The sequence below is a fragment of the Heterocephalus glaber genome, unplaced genomic scaffold (genome assembly GCF_053883595.1).
Source record: "Heterocephalus glaber isolate CG9 unplaced genomic scaffold, H.glaber_assembly_v1.0 deba00001451, whole genome shotgun sequence".
Lineage (NCBI taxonomy): Eukaryota > Metazoa > Chordata > Mammalia > Rodentia > Bathyergidae > Heterocephalus > Heterocephalus glaber.
In genome coordinates this window covers 6,245,587-6,252,737 of record NW_028258301.1, presented here as the reverse complement: position 1 = coordinate 6,252,737, position 7,151 = coordinate 6,245,587, and the positions used below count along the sequence as shown (strand labels likewise).

The window sequence follows — 7,151 nt, the reverse complement described above, 5'->3', positions numbered from 1 at the left end:
GATATTGTGGATGATAGAGTTGATTTGCTACTGGATTGCCAGAACTTCATATTTATCTTTGAGACACCTGAATGTCTAGCTTTTCCACTCTTGGACAAAATAAGGGTATTGGGATTTACAATGTCTGCTTAAAATCTGACTGTCCTCTGGTAGCCCCCAGGATTACTTTCTTTAATGATAGTTTGCAACTGGTCTAGCTGCTTATGTGTGTGTGGCTTGATTACATGGTCAGAGGAGTGTGAAAACCTTCCTGGGAACTTTCTTTGTAAGCAGCACAGGTTTATTTTTATCTCACAGTTTGTAGAGATTTCAGTCATAGTCTGCTGGCTCCAAGGCAAGGTGGCATGGCAGAGGGGCACTGCAGAGAAACAGTCCATGGCAGTACAGGCAGGAAGCAGCACTGAAGCCTGCCTTCTTTCTTTCCCTTTATATTGGGAACTTCTGATTTGAGCTTTCCCAAAGCAAGGATTCTTCACACAGATCATAGTGATTCAGGCACAGACCCCCTCTCAGTGCAGTCCACATGTGAATAAGGGCCACTGGGATCTTGTACATGGGATGTCTCAGATTCCTGATGCTTACCTGCATAGTCTTTATCTTGCTGCCCTGTATCCTTTGCCTTTAAATTAAAAGCTGAGGGGCTGGGGATTTAGCTCAGTGGTTCTGCCGCCTGCCTCGAAAGTGCAAGGACCCGAGTTCGATCCCCAGAACCAAAAAAAGAAAAAAAGCTGAGATGACTATACTCTGTGGATGCTGGTGAATCTTTTCAAATACTTGACCTTGGGAAATGAAACATATAGTATAATCTTTTGTGTTGGACTTCTTCAAGTTAGTGCTGTATAATGTTTTTGAAAATACTATTGATGATTTGTTCCTTTTTATTGTTGACTTGTGTTCCATAGATATAGATAAATCACAGTTTGTGAACATTTGAGTTGCTTCCATTTTTGGCCATTAGTAATGGTGCTAACATTTACATAAATGATTTTATGTGTACAAGTTTTCTTGTCTCTGAGAAACTACACAGGTGGAATTGTTGGGTCATATGGTTAATGTATTTTTTTGTGTGGTTAATGTATTTTTAACTTTATGAGATATTGCCATACTGTTTTTCAAAGTGGCTCTAGCATTTTATATCCCTGTCACTAATGTATGAGAATTCCTACTTTTCCACATCCTTGCTTGTACTTGCATTGTCATCCTAAACTTTATTTTGGCTCGATGAGTTGGCTCATGCCTGTAATCCCAGCTACTCAGGAGGCTGAGTCAGGAGAATTGCAAGTTAAACATTTGAAAAAACTGATAAAACAGTGGAATACCCCTTTAATTCCACATAGTTGTGAGGCTAAGACAGGAGGATATAAGTTTGAGACCATCCTGGACAACTCAGTAAGACCCTGTTTTAAAATAAAAAGGACTTGGGATGTAGCTCAGTGGTAGAGTGCTTGCTTAGCATGTTTACAGCCCTGGGTTTAATCCCCAGTACCACCCCCCCCAAAAGCTTTGGCCCATCTCAGGGGAAAAAAAAAAAGATCCCTATAGCACTTTACACATCATTCAGGGATTTGGATATCTCCCCCCCCCAAAATAATTTACATAAATACTTAAATATTTTTGCAGTGCTAAGGGTTGAACCCAGGGCTTCATACTTGGTAGGCAAGCACTCTACCACTGAACGGTAGTCTAGCCCCCTAAAACCTATCTATAAACCCCTAGTTAAAAAACCTTTGAGTTAGAAGGTCTCAGGGTTTGAGGTCCTTGAATGGAAGAAAGGCAAGAGGAACCCTCATTGGCCAACTCAAATCACCACTTTCCCCCCTTTTAACTATTGCTCTTCTCACATGCATTCATCATCTCCACACATCAGTACCGTCTCTGCCCTGCTGCCCAAGCCAGAAGCTGCAGTTACCCTTATTACCTAACTACTAGTAGCAATGGCACTAATCGCCAGGGTGTTTTGTTTCTTTTTGGTACCAGGGATCGAACTCCAGTCCTTGCACTTTCGAGGGAGGCGGCGGCACCACTGAGCTAAATCTCTGGCCCCACCAGTGTGTTTTGAACACTTGCTTGAGCCAGGACCATGCTATGAAAACATTGTTTTATGTCCTTGTTTTTTATCCTCACAAAACCCTAGGAGATACTCTTTCTTAGTCCCATTTTATAGATAAGGGAAGGAGCATAGATCACTTAATCTTAGCTAAGTAATTTCTCCTACCACATGAAGAAGCCTGGATCATCCTGCTGGAGTGCATCTTAGACCTTCCAACCTGGGGACAGCAGCCTAAATTGCTGACTTCAGAACTTTGAGCAAATAGAATGGTGACTGTTGTAAGCCACCAAGTTTTGAGGCTAAATCAGCTTAATGAGAATTGTTAACATCTGTCAATTAATAAGTACTGTAATTGACATTTAAAAACCCAGACTTTAGGGCTGGTAATGAACTCAGAGGTAGATCCATGCTTATCATGTATGAGGCTTTTGGTTCAATCCCTAGCACCACAAAAGGTAAATCTCCCTAATCTGACAGTGTTGTTGATCTGTTTATAATCCTTGTTCTCAGTGTTGCCTCCAAGTCCAGGTCCAAACTGAGCCCTGGACTCTGGTGGTTTCATGCTTGCCATCCCCTACTCCCTTTTCTCACAGTCTCTAGGTTTCAAGTATAACCTGACTGGTCCTCTGAGTTATGACACATTGTTTTCTCTGTCCTGTGCCCTTTTCCTTCTCTTCTTGTTCAGAGAGCAAGTCTGCACCTCCAAAAAGCCTATTCAGATCCTTGAAAGCAGACTGAGTGGTTCCATCTTCTGTATCTGTTATGGGTGTAGCACTTCCCATCTTTGCTTTTTCTCCTTTACCCTATTCCTAGATGAGGAATTGTTCAGGGCAGGAAACTAGTATTTACCTTTGCATCTTCTAGCCCCCAAGTGCCGATATGCATGTTTAATGTTAGGTAAGCAATATATACTTGAGTGTCTGTCATGTGCTAGGCCTAATCCTAAATGTAGGAATGGTGAACATGATGGACAAGGTCTTTTTTCTTATGAAAAAAGATGGCCAATCTAGAGGGCAAGTTAATTACAAATAAATTATAACTAATTATAGTTAATTTCAAGTAAATTACAAGTGAGCAAAGTCCTGAGAAAAGAGTAGAGTACATATGGCTGGGGGACTTACCCTAGAGGAAGAGATTTTTTTTTGTTGTTTTTTGTTTTGCTTTTGTTTTTGTAGTTTCTTTTTCTTTTTTCATTCATTAAGATTATTGGTACATTTTAGGAATATGCTGACATTCATTATTGGGAATTTGTACCTTTACATAATATATCTTGTTCTTATTTTTTTCCCCCATTCCCCTGCCCTCCCTTCAACCACTCCACCCCTCTCTATTTACAAAGACTTTGTTTCCATTTTTTCCTTTTCTCATATTATTCCTTTCCCTTCTTTCCTTTCCCTTGCCCTTTCCAATTCCCATTCCCCTTTTGACCTTTTCTTCCTATTTCACATGATCCATTATACATTTTGATCCTTATTTACACTTTCAGTTTCTCACACCAGAGAAATGATTCAGTATTTACACATGTGTGTCCTGTTTATTTCACTTACGAGTATGGCCTCAATGTGCATTCATTTAGCTATAAATGTCTCTAATTTCTCATTCTTTATGGCTGAGTAGTACTCCATTTTATTAAAAAAACACATTTTTTTAATTGTAAAAAAATTGTGTATTGGAAGAACTCACTGCATAAGGTGACAGAATTCCAAAATCAAATTACATGAAAATACACATCACAATTTCTTTGTACAATAGGTGAGGAAAAATCTGCAGTATAGAAGAATACAGGCAAAGAAATATGAAGGACCAAGAAGGGTATGAGGGCAAATAGCACTTTTGATAGCAAACCCAGAAGTAAAAAGCCAGTAGCTATGCATGCTTCATTTATCCACTCTTAATGGGCAATTGAGGGCAAAAAACCAAACAAGAATTTTGTATTGTTTGGGGTAAATTTCAGTAAGTTGAATTTAGAAGCAACAGCTTTTTTTTTTTTTTAGTTCTCGGGGATAATGACTGGGTTCAAGAGCTCTTAACAGCCAGAAAATGTTATTGCTACATCCAATCCAAGGGTGCAAGTAGAATATAAAAAGGACAAAGAACCTAGTGATGACCACTCTGGTGTCATCATTGAAAATCAAGTAACTCCTTATTAACTATTTCAGTATTTGAACTAAATGATTTGAGGACTTTCTGGCAGAAGAGACAAAAGCAAAAGGGGGTATGTCAAAACAAAGAAGATAGAAAAGTTTAATAAGTGAGATGAGTTTAATGAAGCCTTAATGCTTTAAAAGAAATTAAATGGAAACTTTTAATCCTAATCGCTTTTCATCTGACATTCTTTTTTTTTTTTTTTTGGTACTGGGGATCAAACTCGGATCCTTGTGCTTGTGAGGCAGGTGGCTGAACCACTGAGCTAAATCCCTGGCCCCATCTGACATTCTTTAAGGAGTCTTATTTTTGGTACTGGGGATTGAACTCAGGACCTTGCACTTGCAAAGCAGGTGACTGAACCACTGATAAGACTCAAAGAGTCTTTTAAAACTGATAAGAAACAGGGCGGGGGATTTAGCTCAGTGGTTCGGCCGCCTGCCTTGAAAGGTCCAGAGTTCAATCCCCAGTACAACAACAACAACAACAAAAAGAAAACCTGCTAAAATCTTTTAGAGTTTACACAATTCTTATTCTACTACAAGAAAGCATTATTTGGTGCAAGGTGTGTATGTGGATGTACATGAACAGTATATATATTGTCCAGATCATGTTGTGCTATGTACAGGTCTTTACAATTCCTCCTGAAGGTTAAAAGAGTTCGTTGGAATTCAGACTGCGAAATCATCTGAAAGTTGACATTTGTTAGGCTCTTATCAGCATTGATGACTGGCATGCTTTATTGCAGCCCAGTTCCAGCCAGTGTTTGCCAACTTGTTGTGACAGAAGTCCAGCAGTAGGTGGGTAGAGTGCAGGAAAACAGTGCCATGTTTCACAATTGGAGACCCTGAAATAAGTGAAATTTCTAGCTGCTGAATAAATCTCACTCAAAAGCAGTTTCTTGGCTTTTTCTTACACAGTGGAAAACTTTCCTTTTAAATTCTCCATTTCTGTCTTCCCTCCATTCTTTCAAAGCATCCACATTAGCAGTTGAGTTGCCATTAGGGTCCGCCAGCATCAAAATGGCACTAATCATGATAGTTTCCAGTGTGGATAGGGAGCCAGCATTCCTCTGGTATTTCATAACCATATTTATTCTCACCAGGTTCATGAAGAATAGAAATGCAAACATCACCATTTTTATCAACATTGGGGTGCCAGATTTCTGTAATGAATTTCATTTTAGGAGGCCAGAGGGGATAATCTTCTGGGAAAGTGAGATGAACCTTAAAAACACCACCTTCATAAAGTGTATCAGGAGGACCAATAATAAGGACTTCCTGCCAATAGAGATCATCGTCATCTATTAAACCTGCTGAAAAGCCTTCCATTAAATTTTTGTTGAGTTAATGTGTAGAGGTTTCATCCATAATCACCTGGCTCCAAGGCAGAGTGGCACATGGCAGAAGGTCAACAGTTGACAGTGGTGAAAGAATAAAAGCAGCAAGAGCAAAAACAAAAACAAAAAAAAACACATTTTCTTTGTCCAGTTTCCTGTTAGTGGGCAATTGAGCTGTCTCCAAGTTTTAGCTATTACAAACTGTGCCGGAAATCAAAGGCCTCTACTCTGAAAACTATAGCACTCTGAAAAAAGATGGAACAGAGTATCAGAAAATGGAAAGACATCCCTTGCTCCTGGGTAGGAAGAACCAATATGGTGAAAATGGTCATACTTCCAAAACTGCTATATAGTCAATGCAATCCCAGTTGAAATTCCAAAAGCATACTTCACAGATGTTGAGAAAACAATCCAAAAATTCATTTGGAACAAGAAGAGACCTAGAATAGCAAAAGCAATTCTAGGCAACAAAGACAAGGTAGGGGGTATCACAATCCCCAATTTGAAACTATACTACAAAGCTACTGTGATAAAAACAGCATGGTACTGGCAAAGAAACAGACCTGAGAATCAGTGGAACCAATTAGAAGATGCAGAAACAACTCCAGACACACTCAGCCACCTCATCTTTGACAAAGGAGCCAAACATCCTCACTGGATGGAAGATGGCCTCTTTAATAAATGGTGCTGGGAAAATTGGATTTCAACTTGCCGGAGATTAAAACTAGACCTATATCTCTCACCATGCACTAAACTAAAATTGAAATGGATTGAAGATCTAAATATTGAAACAAACACTAAACTGGCTGAAGGAGAGGTTAGGTAAAACTCTTGAAGACATTGGTGGAGGAAAAGATTTCATGAACAAACCTCAGTCCCACATGAACTAGCACAAAGAATCAAAAACTGGGATCTCTTCATATTAAAAAGCTGCTGAGCAAGAGAAACCACCAACAGCATGAAAAGACAACCCACACTGTGGGAAAAAATTTTTACCTGCTGTTCCTCAGACAAAGGTCTACTTTCTAGAATTTATAAAGAACTTAAAAGAGAGCCCGGGCTCAGAGGTGAAGGTAAAAGCGGATGAGGTTGCCTAGCTGGCACTGGTGGCAGGCTTAGCGCTTCCACTTTGCAGATGAGAAACCTGAGGCTTGGAGGATCGGTGGGACTTGCCCAGGACACGCCGCCCTGGAGCTCTCCCCGTGCCACACCTGACCCCAGAGCCCCACCTGTGCTGCTGGCTGGCTGAGCCAGAGCCCCCCCCCCCCCCTGGGCTGCAGGCTGCTCAGGGGCACCGGATATGGGATCCCTGGAGGAGGAGGAGAGAGCATGTTCTGAGCTGGGCCCAGCCTCCTGTCTCAATAAAATCCATCTTCCCTCAAAAAAAAAAAAAAAAAAACTTAAAAAAAATCAGACTGTAAGACCGAGGGCCTTACCAAACGCTCCGAGGAGCTGACTGCAGCGACGAACACCCGGGAAGGAACACACCGGACAAGTTGAAAAATAAAACAGACCTTTATTAGTCTGGCCAGACGGCACTCCCAAAGCAAAGTAGCTAAGAGAGGCAACTGGCTCAGAGTCCGAGGCTGTTTTATAGGGGGTTGAGGGGGAGGTTAA

The 7,151-nt window shown here is 40.6% G+C and overlaps 1 pseudogene; it reads right to left on the bottom strand.

Moving 5' to 3' along the window:
• Positions 1 to 4,932: 4,932 nt before the first annotated feature.
• On the bottom strand, positions 4,933 to 5,541 carry LOC106008515 (ubiquitin-conjugating enzyme E2 G1 pseudogene; annotated as a pseudogene).
• Between the last annotated feature and the right edge of the window lie 1,610 nt (positions 5,542 to 7,151).